General features: G+C 35.5%; 1 long non-coding RNA gene across 1 annotated transcript; it reads right to left on the reverse strand.

Moving 5' to 3' along the window:
• Positions 1-1056: 1056 nt before the first annotated feature.
• Positions 1057-14640, reverse strand: LOC127467379 (uncharacterized). The gene is made up of 3 exons (XR_007903081.1): positions 14456-14640; positions 8335-8445; positions 1057-1356 (listed from the first exon to the last, which is right to left on the reverse strand). It is a non-coding gene; the product is annotated as an uncharacterized LOC127467379 (long non-coding RNA).
• Positions 14641-15104: the final 464 nt, after the last annotated feature.

Here is a 15104-nt window from a genome sequence, read left to right on the forward strand (position 1 = left end):
CTCTAGACTTCAGGAACTTCTCCCCATCATCACAATTTATCAAAGATTACCAAGAGTGACTTTGCAATGACATCTGCCAGCTCCCTCAGTGCTCTTGGGTACATCCTATCAGGGCCCATGAATTTATGCATGTTCAAGTTGCTAAGTATTCTGTGACCTGGTTCTTTTCCACTAAGCAATTTCCTTGCTCCAGCCTGGAACTGGTCTTTAGAACCTGGGATTCCTGAAGTGTGGTCTTGCTGGTAAAAACCAAGACAAGAAACGTATTCAATCATATCCTGTCTAACCAGGTCCCCTCTCTAGTTAAGCAATGGGTCCACATTTTCCCTAGTCTTCTTTTTGTCAGCTATGTCCTTATAGAAGCTCTTCTTGTCTTTGACATTCCAAGCTTGACATAGTTCTGGATGGGCTTTAGCTTTCCTAAGTTATTCATTGCATGACTGGATAAGGTTTTTGTATCCATCCAGGCTACCTGTCCTTGCTTCCAATCTCTGTAGGCTTCCACCCTCTTTGTGCTTTCACAACTTCATGTGGAGATCTTTTGAAATTCCATCTCACAGTCTTTTACAAAGGTGACCTGATTTTTCAACAGTGCTGAACACCCACCACCTTCTACTGATACACTTGGGAAATTAGGGTGATTCAGCACTTATGAGGAAAATTCGTATGTGCTAAATCATTGTTTAATCTCTATAGAGGAACTTAGGAATTCAAATTTTTCTTCTCTAATTTTTTTTACATAAACTGAATTTCATTAAGTCCAAAAGACCACTTTTCTAATCCATATCACCTAAACACTACCTAAACAACTGTAGCTGCTTGAACTATTTGTCACAGTCTGCATATTTTGTGATTTCTATTTCTGTTTCAGTGAGTAAATTGTGAAAAATGCTTCACTTCCAAGCATCTAATCACTTCTTCATAAGACTTTGTTAATGGTTCACATAAGTACATTTCAACCTGCCACATGGATATTTCATGAACAGCAAGAATACTTCACATTTATACACACTTTTAACATGTTCAAAGCCCTGAACAGACATTAATTAAGCAGGACAGAATTTTAAGAACTGTCTACAGAAATTAAATCCTGGGCTTCCCTTGAAATCAACCAGAGTAAGCAGTTAAACTCCTTTTGGGAATGTAGAAATCTCATTTGTAATCATAACAAGGCCTCAGTGATGGTAACTAGCACTCATCCTTTTAGACACAAACCGCTTGAAATACGCAGTTACATAAATGCCCTAAGATCACAGATTCAGTAAGGGGCACTGCTAGCTTGAAAGAAGAAGATAAAGGGGAAGCACTGCTTCATGACCATGTGAATTGTCTAGACCTTAATCCAGAAAAATACTTCTACAAACAGCAAGTGAAATAAAAAAAAAAAAAAAGAGGTTAGACAAAGAGTTTAAAAATTCCACTGAAAGCAAAGCATTTCAGGTTCACCTAATAGCAAAATTAATAAATTTTCATTTATTTTTGTTTAGTATTGTAGCTGAAGATTCTGAAAAACATTTTTTGACTCAGCTGTACATAATATTTCCTTGCCTCAATTTTTCATTTTATCAAACCTGAAGAAATGTTATTTCACTCTTCTTTATTTGACGTTAAACTAAGTTAAACCTGAAGGACTGACTTTATTCTTAAAGATTGCTTAAAAGTTACAGCTTCTTTGTAACATAGGGACTACATTCTAGTGAGTCAAATCTGTTACTTTTCCTCCATCTTATTTTCTTTTTTGAAATGTCTGTCTCTAGCATAATTAACTAGCTAGTTCTAAAATGCAATTTATATCAGTCAAATAGGTCTGAATTACACTATACTTAGAAAGGAAGAGTGAAATGGGAAATGTAAATTTGAGTTCATATTAGTTTTTTAAAAGTGAGCACTAATCCTTCAGGGACGCAGGATTTGACAAAAAAATTATATGAATGATGTATGCTCAGAAAAAGCAATGCTGATAAGGAGACAAATCCTGATAGGTTTTGAGGGTGTGAACAGAGTTAGCATGATTTTTATTTATTCTCTCACTCCACACAAGGATGGAGGGAAAATTGGAGAGGGTAACTCTAGGCCACCTTTTTGCTCCCTACGTTTCAGGCCTACATGCAAGAGATTCACATGAAAGCAGCATCTGTCAAGCTATCATTTCCATAATACATTTTCTGATTCTTCAATGTGTCTTACTGAATCTCTGATCTTTGGGCACCTACTTAATTGTGCATTCTATGCACCAGGGTAATAAAGGGACTCCACATGGCCATGGACTCAGACCCTCCTGCGGAAATCTCAGTCTCTGGACATCTCTCATGAGATATGCATGAGAAAGATATTATTCATCCAGAGCTTGGTACCTAGGGACTGCTACTCTGTTTTAAGGCTCTCGTAAGAGTCACAAAAATGAACTTTGTGCAGTTAAAGGTAAGGTTCAACCACATATGTCATTATAAACAGATGTTAATGAATGCCAGTTATGTTAGATCAGTATTTCCAGAAACTGCTACAGCAAATCAACAAGACACTAAAAAAGCACCTGCTGGGATTCCGGACAAAATTTTCATCCCTGCATATTCAAGGACTGGAAGAAAAGTCAAGACTTTCAGAAACAAGCTAACTGCAAGATAAAAACATCTTACTTTGTCTAGTACAGAAAAATAGAAGCCTTAAAGAGTTTTGATTGCTTTCCCAGTATAAATAAATTATGAAAGAAACAGATAATTTTTTATGCTAAATGAAAGTTGTCCTTAGGACTGGAACCAACTTTTGCCAAAAATTGTGAAAATGTTTAGCATGAAGAATTTATGAAGAACTTTGCAGAAGAAGACATGAAAGCAAAAGCTCATTCTCCACCAATTTGCAGAAAAGAAATATTTGACATGGCAGCCTGTAATACCAGGAAATGAGACAAGTTGACCAGAAGATCTGTTCTCATCACTGTTATGTAAAAAAATAAATTTAAGAGAATCATAGGGTAACTTTTTTATTTTTATTTTTGTTAGGAAGGTAATTGAGTGTATCATCTAGAGTTTTTCCTCCTAGCCCTACAAAGCATACTGTATCTATGTGCTTTGAAAGTCAAAGGCTCTTTGCTATCACATAAAATATGAGCATCTCACAAATTGTTAGTGCTGGGATTTGCATATATTATTACCATACTTCCTAATTATTTCTGGTTCTATTTGCATAATGAAAAAGGGAATAGTTTCTTCTCAATAACAAGAAATATAAAAAGTGCCTGTCACTCCTCCACAAGAAAGGAAATTTAACTGTTTTGAACTAAAGCTTAAAGGTTGAAATTTCAGTAATAGATAAATAAAAAATAAGATGAAAAATGAAACAAGATGCTCTTCAGGGACATCCAGGATTTATACTAAAATAAATTTATCATTACCAATACTTCTACCTCTAGTTTACTGACAAATAAGTGAAAAAGAGTACAGAGATGTATATCTTCTCAGGTGAAATGTCTAAATGACTAAATAAGCATTTTGGTAATCTCTCAGGAAAGTAGATGCTTCAGTTTTGTTTGCTTTTGTTTTACTATTAGTGGGACATGTCTAAGCCAAAAAGGTTAAGATCTGTAGATTGTAGTGACACTTTATCCTACTCTCACTTAGAGAGAAGAAAGCTTTTATTGATCACATATCTGTCTTTTCTAAAGGCCATCAACCAGAATGTCAGACACGCTCAACTGTTTTAATGTCAGGTAATTAATTTCTTGGTGTTTGGTAGAGATTGATACAGTGAGGCAGAAATCAGAATACGAAATAACAATTATATAAACTTCCAGATTATTTGATCTTTTTTCTTACTTTGTACATAACCTAAAAATCTAGTATGGATAGATTCATGCTTGCAGTACTGTGGTGGAAGCCAGAGACAGTGAGTTCAGCTCCCATTCCAGGCTGACGATTTTTACACGACACTAAGCAAATCACTCTGGTAATAGTTAAGATTCACAGCACACTGTCATGCTACGTATAGATGAGCCAGCTCCGAACAAACCTGTGTGTCTGGACCATTCAAAGGCAGTAGACTCAGTGGGAATAGAACAGCCATGACAGTACATTTCAACCAACTAATCTGAGGGAAGCTGTGTAGCCCAAGTCGACTAATATCACTATGCACCTTCCAAATTTTGCAGCTAAGGACAAAACGTGACAAACTGTTGAGAGGGAGATCCTTATGGTTTTATCGCTTGCCATCTTGCAGCCTCCTTCACAGGATGGTAAATGTCCATCACTTGTGCGATGATCAAGTGACATGATGTAAGAAGTTAATTTAAATTGACAGAAGTGCTGGATCACAGGACTCCAAAACAAACACAAGTCTCTAAATCTAAGCTACTGCCCATTATCTTCTGTCTTTCATTATCACCTGGTCTACAAATTGCTTCTCCTTCAAAACTAAAAAGGTTGATGAATTAGCTGACTGTCCATAAGGCTACAGACAATGAAAAGTTTTTTCTCCTCATTACACTGTGAGACAGACCAGCTGAGAAAGCAGGAGAAAAGAGAACTTTTTATTAAATCTGCACTACCAAAAACTTTGGAGAACTCTTAATTTACAAAACTGCAAACAAAAAGTTGAAAGGGGACATCAGGGATGTTAATAACTATACCTCTGCTATACAAAAGAACGTGTCAGAATGAACCCCAGAGAGGCTGAACAAATGATAAAATTAGTTCTGGTAATAGCAGCAAAAGGATTTCCATTAATCATATTATTCAATAGCGGATAAAGAGTTGAAAGAGTTTGTCAGCTTGGTGTTTGTCATCAGGGAAAGCATACAAGGAGCAGTTATACTTTTATGTTCCTGTTTCAGAGGACTTGCATGCAAATCTGAAATGGTATTTCCTGTCTGTATAGACAACATATCTTAGCCTTTTCTGAACGTCACTCTTCCTTCTTGTTAGACTGAATTCTGGTCACAGAGAATGTTGTCCACAGTTATTTACATATATTTTCATCTTTTCCTGTCCTGTGTCTTTGAAAACGCTCACTCATATGAAAAGAAAGACTGTAAAATGAAAGAATTTTAAATAAATTGTTCCTTCATAGTCCTAAAAGCTACATAAACAGTAACAAATAAGACAGGACTAGTGCATGACTCAAACACTGACCCAGGATCATTCATAAGGGTTAAGAGTCAAGGTGCTTCCAGGTTTTTTGGGGGGGTTTTGACTCAAGATATCTAACAGTACTTCAGATTATATGTAGGAGTGGTCAGGACATAGCCAAGGGACTATTACCAATTGGCAGCTTGGATGGGACCACTGTGATTTGGAGAGAAAGTTATTTATCTATATGGAAACAAATCAGACCAAGGCCTACCCTTCATTGGAGGGTAGGAACACGACCTTCTCTGTGGAGCCATCGAGTCTAATGTACTGCTGTCACAACCCCATGGCCCCAAATGGATAAAAGACATTAGGTTATTCTGGGTCTACAGTACCTACAAAAATTAAAGGTTCTAATTTACCCAGTTTTTTTCTTTAGTCTAGAATGGGTTTATAGATTTCCCATTAACTTAGTCTTATAGAATGACCAGAGAGTGAAGACCTTAAAATCCATGCCCTGATTACATATTCAGATGTGATCCAAGAGAGTAATACTCATGAAAGGCATGTTCAGTAAGAAATAAGAATGACATTTTATGGAGGTGCCTATATCTCTTAATCAGCAACAGAAGCAGCTCGGAGTCAAGTTTAATGTAAATGTACCAACGTTTATACATTAAAAGTGAGCTTAGATGCATCTCATACCACTTTCATGTGCATACTTAGGCTTACTCTTCACCAGGAATTAGTCATCAAACCATGAAAAACTGTGGAAAAAATCTGGATTCATCAGTATTTTCAAACAGGCAAGAAAATGCACAGAAAAAGAGAGAGGAAAAAAAAGGGTAAAGGTAAAGTGATTAAATTATAAGTTGTTTCTCAGTGGAAACCAAAGGGACAGACAAAGAAATCACTCTACCACTTAAAAAATAATTAGAATTTCCATGCAATGTGCTTTTCCTGAAACAAATGTTGCTGGTTTAGAGCAAGGTCTACTGATAAATAGAAATACCAGTAATTAGTAATAATAAAAAAAAATGTATATGTATAATAACATTACCATTCTTATCTATTGAGATATTCATGTATACAAAAGAGAAAATTCAAAGGAAGAAAAATGCTAAAATAGTGAGTTTACTGAAAAAAGTAATGTGAAAGAACACAAATATTTTCTAATTCATTGCTATACCAGTAGAACAAGTACACCTATTATGTATAATTAAACACCATTTTATTATCTTAAAGAGTTATAAAAACTTTATAGGTTGTTAAAAGAAATTCCTTTGAGACAAGCTGAGTACAGTTAAAAATAATTTTTAAAAAGCATGTATTTTTTACTATTAAATGCATTACCCTAATGAGAGAACACATTTGTTTAAAATGTCTCTTGCATGTACGGATCAATAGAAGAGTCTCAGAGTGCAATACTCACCTAGTATAAATTGCTATGCACAATAATCACAGTTTATATCAGCCAAGGAATCATCCCATGCTTTGGTTTTAATTAACAAAGAAAATGTTGAATTTTTATTTAAAACATAACTGCTCTCTTTGGAATTCTTTTGTCCAGACAAGCCAGATCGGAGCATCACAATATTTTTTCTCATGAAAAAGCCCAATACCTGTCCCAAGAGTGCTTTATACAAGGGGTTAGGGAGTCATGTACCCACCTGAGGTCCTTTGGTAGGATATACAGAGGGACATTAGAAGAGGAGCCCTCCAAGAGTTCAGCTTCTAGAGTGAGTAGGCAGCTGAATGGGCTTTCCAACCGAATTGTCCTTGGAAGCCTTATTTCTGGCACTTAAATTGTGGTTTGAATCTGACCTTTTGTTTAACAGGTATGGCATCGTTTATCTCTGCACTTGGTTCTAACTGTCAGGAGGAGTTAACTGCAATCCATATGGTAAAGTTCACTTCTACAGAATCTAATCTAATTATAACTCTGAAATTCTCTTCTTCTCACTATCAGAGAATAGAGGTCTTAAAGACACAATGAAAGAGAAACATATGTTCAGCAAATCCCTTTTCCCTTGATGGTCAGGAATGGACGGTAGCTGCTTATATGTATTGATTTGAGGATTTCCTGAAGTTTCTCTAACACCAAATTTCATCTAGTGTGGATATTATAATAAAATGGGATCTTTTGGAGTGACAGGTTTGTTATCCATTAATTTTCATTCCAGACTTGTGTGAACAAAATCTTTGAGCTACTGCTGCTCCAGAAGTCTCAGATGACAGTAAAATACCAAGACTGTTCTTCAACATAGGGTTTGATGTAGCCTTATGGTAGCATCTATTAATATCATGCCCTTCTCCAGCACCTTTTCTTCAGTATCTTCAAAGCGCCAGTGGGCTTTGACCAGGCCTGTGAGATCAGTGAGGGATTTACATAGGAGACCCTGTGCAAGATGTAAGCATATGCTGGGAAAAGCACGGAACATGAAAGAACAGTGCAACATCACACAATAGTTTACAACAAGGTTTAAAAAGAATATGTTATCCAGTCAAATCCTGCGCAACTCTACTGGGAGAATGCCTCAACTCAGCCTTTGAGCCTTGCCATGAAAGATGAGGGATTTGTACTCCATGAGATAAATTAGTAAAATGCTCTTGAATTTTAGTTATTTCAGTGAAACAGTAGCAGCAGAGCAGTTGTCTTCCTCAGATGTAAATGAAGGTTGAATTTTTCTCACAATTGAATGATACAGGTGCTATCAGGGGAAGTGAATGACCTGTAAATGCTTTATTGCTGTTATTGATTCCTGAGCCAGAAAGATCATATTTTAGCTTTTAGCTTCCACAGTGGTAGTGGTTAGAAAAATGATCCTTTTCCTTGTCTTCTGACCATATCTGACATAACATCAATAAGACAAAGTAGACAGGGCACCCTGCAGTGCTGTTCTATTCTCTGCAGACTCACTTTTCAGCATACACATTTTAGAAATGTTTTGTTTTCTCGTTCATATGGATCAACCATGGCACCTCAAACTACAAACAGTGCCTTTTATTTTCTCAATAAATCCAGGAAACCAGAATCACTGTCATGAAAACCTGTATAGATTTTTGTTTTAATTGCATTACATTTAGCCACTTATCTTAAAATTCAAAAAGGAAGTCATAATACAGTTACCTGAATAATTGTCCAATCTCTTGGGACATTGGGCCAAAGGAGTTGGTTCCAACAGCTAACGCTTGAACTGAAGAACTAGAAAAAATTCCAGACTTCCAGAAGACAGGGAGGAACACTCAAACCAAGAAATTTAGTGGGACCTACCTTTTATTCTGTGTAATGTCACATGTAAGGTGCTTTCCGCTTGCAAACTTATTCCATTTTGTGATTTCATCCAGCATTTGTGACTTCTTAACAGTGATCTGGTCTGCAAACCTTTTTGAAAGACATAAAGTTATTCCAGAAAATTCATGACCATGATAACCCCAAGAGAGGACACATCAACAAGCATATTGGCCTCTGACATCTTATTGATTAAATGCAATGCTTTGAATTCTATCCACTTTTTTCTCTACATTCATCAGAGGACTTACCAGGACCTATTCCCTATTAGACTTAAGAGCAGTGCAACATTGATCTTGGAGGACCTGCACTGAGTCACATAATCAAAATTTTGGCTCACTGTCTGTGGCAACTTTTATTACCTGAAGAGAAGTGAAATTTTCTTTCCACTTGTGAACACACTACTCATGAAGTAATGATCTTCATTTCATAGCATGGAAAGAGCAGTGTTTTGGCCTATATTATTATCAGCAGCATTAACCACCACAGAACAATCAAAAGTATCATAAATTAAAAGTAAAAAGTAGTCATCTGTGTGGTATCATTTCATTCCTTTGAATCAACAGACAGGGAAAAATACTAGTGTAAATTATTTAAAACAAACTCAACCTCTTGATAGTTAAATATTATTTTTTTATTTTAGTATAAAAACACCAAAGGATTATGACCTGTAATAATAGACAAAATAGTCAAAGTTTTTCAGATGTGTATTTTATTCATATGAAATTTTCTGAAGAAAATAACCTGAGATTACTGTGAATAACTTGGCAAGTGTGCTAAAACAGATTAAAATCTCTATAGCTAAAAAAAAAGCCAGCTACACTCAAAGGCCTTAAGCAATAGTACACTTCTGTAGTTCTTAATCCAAAAGTGGTCACCCAACATTAGGAAAAACACACGTGGAATTATAAAACTCATCATGGGGTAAAATAAATAACAATAGAAAGAACATAAATAGATGAGTCCCAAAGGTTGAAATTTCTTAACTGGATAAGAAGAAAGTAGGGGGTTTACTGTGAAAATTATGAAGGACACGGTGCATAGGGAAAATCACGGTTAAATTAAATTGAAAGTGAGTTTAGAATGAAAAAAAAGATATATACATCTGTATGCAATCCATTTCCAGCAATTTGTGTTTTATCATTGAAGGAGGTATTTGATTTAAATACTGTGGCAGAAATTCTAGAGTTGGATAACTTTATGGCCACTAATAACATTTGTCATTATGTATGTTGCCATTATGATAGGGATAATCAACTTTCATGCTATAGAGCATAAAGTTATCACCAATGGGACCAGGGAATTTTTTTTCCTAGATGTTCGGTGTCCATTGTGATTTTTCTTATTCATTTTTGCTAACCAATTTAGTGAAATATCCTCCAATTTGCATAGGTCAATTCTTGTTGCTTCAGAGAGACCTTATATAGGCTGTGCAGGGGTGATGCTTGCTTAGGTTATTCTTATGCTGCCAGACTGAAAACCTTCCTTTTGGAGGTGAGGGAGTTTCTTTTACTGTAAAAACAAATACATGACTGTCACTAAAACTAATTTTAGAGAATAGCTAATATGTTGATTGTATGCATTCATAGATTAAATGAGTCTCAGGGTCTGTATGAAGCTGGAGGAGCTATACATAGACATTATTGATCAGTTTATCTTCCTCCAGGAGAATCATCTTAATCGGGCAGGAGAAATTTGTCTTGAATCGATATCTTACTGGCAATAAGAGTTTGATGGTGGAAAGATAATTTGAACTGACAAAAGCTTAAGGGATTATTTTGACAGCATGCTTGATAGCAGTACCTCAGAAACTGTGAAGAAGTAAAAACTTGGAAGTAAAGGAAGAGTGCTGTTAAATGTTTTACCACCCTTTCTGAATCTCTCCTACTTTATAATACATGAAGTTTCATATCAAGTCCTTTCTGAATCAGTGTAATCTGTCGTTAGGAAAATTCTGGACTCAGCATTACTTGAGAATTAAGATAATGTGAAACTTGTAAAATTTTTGAAATTTTCTAAGTTTTTTGGACTTGTAGCTGAAAGTCTATATATTTTTGAAGATTTTTAATTTGAGATGGAAATAACTGGTTTCCAAAAAATCAAATTTTTGAAGTGCTTAGATCTAAATTATAGATCAAGGTGAATTTACAAGAACAAAATGTTACTTTACCATTCCCTTTTTAAAATGTGTTTATGGTGACAGAAACTAATTTAAATTATTTGTAAAAGAAACAAAAAAGCCTAACTATAGATATTCAAGTTTGCATTCCACAAAAAGTAAACTGTTTCTCTCTGTACTCCACTCCACTGAATATTCCATAGCTGCAGGAATAAGAACTCAGGTCAGCAACAAGAACACAGGTCTTGCTTCTGACATTCCTGTTATGCGTCTGTTGAAGGATTAAATTCCACTCCAGGTTCAAATAACAAGAGAGCAGAACCTGGAAAGTATATATCTCATCCCTCCTTACAGACAGATTCATTAGCCTGGAGGCCACCATTTGATAGGACATATTTGGTAGGACATATGTGATTATTTCATCCTGAGATGAATATTCAAATAATTATTTACTCATTTAATGTGGTTTCCAGATTAGAGTGAGATGCTCTGTTTTGCAGGGGAGAATTTGATTTGTTTGCCTACATGCAGCTTAACCAGTCTTCAACTATCATATGGGCCTCCCTGTAGGTCCTGTGCCATCCCAATTAACCCCATGTGTGTGTCAAGGGTAGCCCATGGCTTCCCAAATCACACCAGATACTCAACACAAAATGTTTCAGAGAGAGAGAGCAAGAACTACTTTGCAGCCCTGGCTTCAGCCAGGGTAATGGGTCAATGTCATATACATCTTTTTATCTACTAAAACGGTTATTAGTCCTATAACAGCTACTACATCCACAAACAGCCCTGCAAGAGGCACTCCTTGTGAGCTCTTCGATGTGGGCAGAAGGACATAAAGGCTTTGAATGAAGATTTACTTATGGAAAAGAATAAAAGCTAACACAAATCCAAGGTTAACTGAAACATATAATTAAACTTCACATTTGTTTTAATGAAATACAATATTGACTTTGCTCTTCAAAGTAGATTAGGTTGTTGACATTACAGCAGTACAATAAATAAACCACTAAGCTTTTTACTAGCAGAACAGAAACTTAAAGCTGGTTATGACAAGCCAAATAAAATTAGTTTATTCAGGACTGTATAAATCATCAATAAGAATTCTTAATCACTTGCCTCCAAAAAGCTAGATTATTTGATCTGCAACAAAACTGGGTCTGTGTCAGCAAGTTGGATGCAAATCAAACAACATTCAGACATCTCAAAAATTCCAAAACTATGTGTCTGGAATAGAAATGAAGACCAGAAATTCAGTGAGGCCTTCTTAGGGTAGTAGAAAAATAAAGCTCTTTTTTACACTGAGATGTGACTGTTGAAACAGGAGTCTCTCATCAGCATGGTGTATCACAGGTAAAATATCATTCCCTGGCTTTCTAGCCTTATTTCCAATGTATGTTTTTACAAAAGTTTTCTTTGTTTTTGTATGTTTGCATACATTTTATACACACTAAAAGCTATACAAAGCTAAGCCGTTCATTTTGATGCTTAATCATTAAAAAGCCCCATGGTCCCTGAAAAATCTTACTATCATTTAAGGTTTGCAAGGCACAATAGCACACTTTGATTCATGTATTTTATACTCAAATTCTTATTGTAATGGTTATGATCAATAAAGATGTTCACTCTGGCATGGAGTAAATTTGTGAACTATTAATAGTTTAGTATCTGTTTACCTAAATCATAGTCTACTCTTCAATAAAATGCTTTTTACAGATCTTTTCATACCATAGAAATACAGATTAAAAGCAAAATAAAAATAACTATAAAATAACTATAAAATAAGTAATAAGAAGTTTATAACTCCAAAAACTATAATGTAGAATGTAGAATGTAGAATCCAGAAGTAGCAAGAACTTCTTCACATATACTTGATCATCTGATGAAAGTTGTCCATAATTCATGAGAAAAGCTGAGAAATTAATCTGTTTGGAAAATTGTCAGCCCTATGTTTTTTTGCCATGCAAGGATTTACTTTGAAAGTACCAAGCTTAAAGATTTGCTTAAAGATTTCTTTATTTCAGAATGCATTTCAACATTTGCTCATGGCTTACTGATTAAAAAAATATGCTCTAGAAAGAGGGAAAATCTTGAAGACTGTACTACCATAGTCTTCCTTTTAATGCCACTCCTGTGATTCTAAATAGGATAGAAATGAAGGACAAATAGAGAGGATCAAAGCTTCATAGACTTCTATTTCTTATCTACCCCTTTCCACGTTGTTATGGCAGAGCTGAAAATACAGCAGAAGTTTGGCCAGATGATCTCTTGACTCTAATATGCAGAAGGTATTGACCAAATCTTGGATAAAGAACAAAAATAAGGCATAGTGGTAACATGGATTAAACATTGCTAAAAGAATGTTGCATCAGGTTAGCCTGCTAGATTCTTTTGCTTTTCTAAACAACACCAAAAAAAAAGACCATCTCTGGAGATTTGGACTTTGATGAATCCTTTGATTCAGTACAATAGGAATATTAGCTGGAAAAGGTAGAAATCATAAAGAAATTAGAGAACAGGTGAAAGTGTAAATAACAATTAGTTCTGTAAAGGGCAATTAGTTGTCCATGAAAGTGAAATTATTCATCTGAAAGAAGAGTAGCAGTAGAGTTCATCACAGTTTAGACAGGAGCCCTCCTTGGAATGATCATTATTAAGCAAAATACAAAATACAATAGAATGGATATAATAATAGCTCAGAGTTGGAAGATATCTTTTTTTCAGAGAAAAAGCATAATATCTCACAGAAAGAAATCCTGGATGCTTCAAAGAGCTGGACTAATCAGAACTTTTTCTGTGAGCTGAAGGGTCATTACATAAGGCAAACGATGCAACAGGAACAGTGAATTGCTGGTGTGATAGTACCACACAAACAGAGAGAGGGCATCCAAGGGTGCATCACTTGGAGAAGGGCCTCCAGAAAAAGTACATTTTTACCCTTTTAAAAGCACTTGCTGAGACCTCATCCAGAATCTGAGAAAATGCAATTACTTTTGACCATATGGGATTAGGGCTAATAAATTAATTGAAAGTAGAGAGACCTCCTTCTCATGGCAGAAGATTAAGGAACCTCATTTTTTTCCCAGTGAAGGGAGAGAATCATCACTTCATGAGAAAGCAGGAATAAATAGGCCATGACTAGACTTGTGCCTGAAAAAAAAAATGATGCTAAGTATCGTGTTCTGGGAGAGTCTTTTGGCAGAGCAATGGGGACATCAGTAAAGCAAAGAGGGCTCCAGCCCAGAGATCATATTCTGTGTCTGCCCATCATGTCATGGAGGTGGTGCTGATGATTCAGGAGAGCTCTTTGTGTGTTCCTAACTCTAAGAAAATGTTAGGGAAAGACTTGTAAGGCTACAGTGTCAGCCATCAAGGAAGTCCAGTGGCAGGAGGTAAATTGGAAGGGGCTAACATATTCACACAGTAAAACAAACAAACAAGCAAGCAAAAAAGAGACTGGGGTTTTCTTAGTTTACTCTTGGGAATAAGGCAGAAGAATTGAATGCACACAGTGGACCACGGAAACCAGACTTGCTTATTATATTCCTGTATTTCATCCTCTGTTCTGAGTACAATTCCAAGATTAAATATAAGCTTTTCTGGGACCAACCAATGTTTTTGTGACCTTTAAGACTGTAAGATCTCTCTCTGAAAAGATATCAATTCAATCTAACTCACTATGCAGTCTCATCTTTTAGCTTCTGGCTTGAAAGAACTTAGGTTAGAGTTTAGGTACAGATTCAAAAGACAGAAAAATCAGTAGAAATTTTCCCATTAAAACTGAAATAGAATGAAACAAGTTAGCTCAATGACTTTGGTGAAGTTAATTACCCAAAGAAATAAATGAAGAGAAGCTGGATTGTTCAGTTCTTGAACTAAACAATAGTCCCATCCCTTGGAAAATATTTTTAATGGTTTAGTAGATCCTTCATACAAAAGGTTAGAGAATATATTTAAAGGGGAAAAAAGCCCAGGATATCCTACCATGAGTGAAATATGATTCTGTCATTCAGTATTGCTGTTTTCCTAAGATGTTGTTGGGTCTGATGTGTAGACTGGCATCAAAATGCAAGTAAAAGTACATTGGGGTTTCAAATATGTGTTCTATACTATTTTGGGCTGATTTCTTTTGACATCCAGCTGTGTTTGCATTTGGGAGCAATGTTTGAAATCAAGGGTCATCTCTGCAGGCAACTGTGCTGGGAAAAATTAACTGGCACAGTAAACGGAAAGGGTTTGAGTGAAATACTATTCACAGTTGAACTGTGGGAATACTTTAGACTGGTTACAACAGTGGGGAAGAGTGTCATAATATAAAAATATCAGAATATATGTTTTCCTTAGGATATTAATGAGTAATAATTTCATATGCTACCTTGCTCTCCCCTTTCAACAAAATCCAGATACATTAGGGTGTTGGATGAGGAGAATTACTCCAAAAATATTAATTTCTCACCCTTAAGTCTCCAGAGCTCTAGAGACTTATTAGCTTGACTTTTCTTGTTGTTTCTAGAATGTATTGAATGCTAGGAATTTAGGTGACTACTAGAACCATAAAAGACTAGATTTTGTCTAGAGTTCAGATATGAATAATAAAAGATTTGGAAACTAATGCAATTATATTCAAACCACT

This window comes from Manacus candei, unplaced genomic scaffold (genome assembly GCF_025592945.1).
Source record: "Manacus candei isolate 608988 ecotype Guabito, Panama unplaced genomic scaffold, ASM2559294v1 h1tg000014l, whole genome shotgun sequence".
Taxonomy (NCBI): domain Eukaryota; kingdom Metazoa; phylum Chordata; class Aves; order Passeriformes; family Pipridae; genus Manacus; species Manacus candei.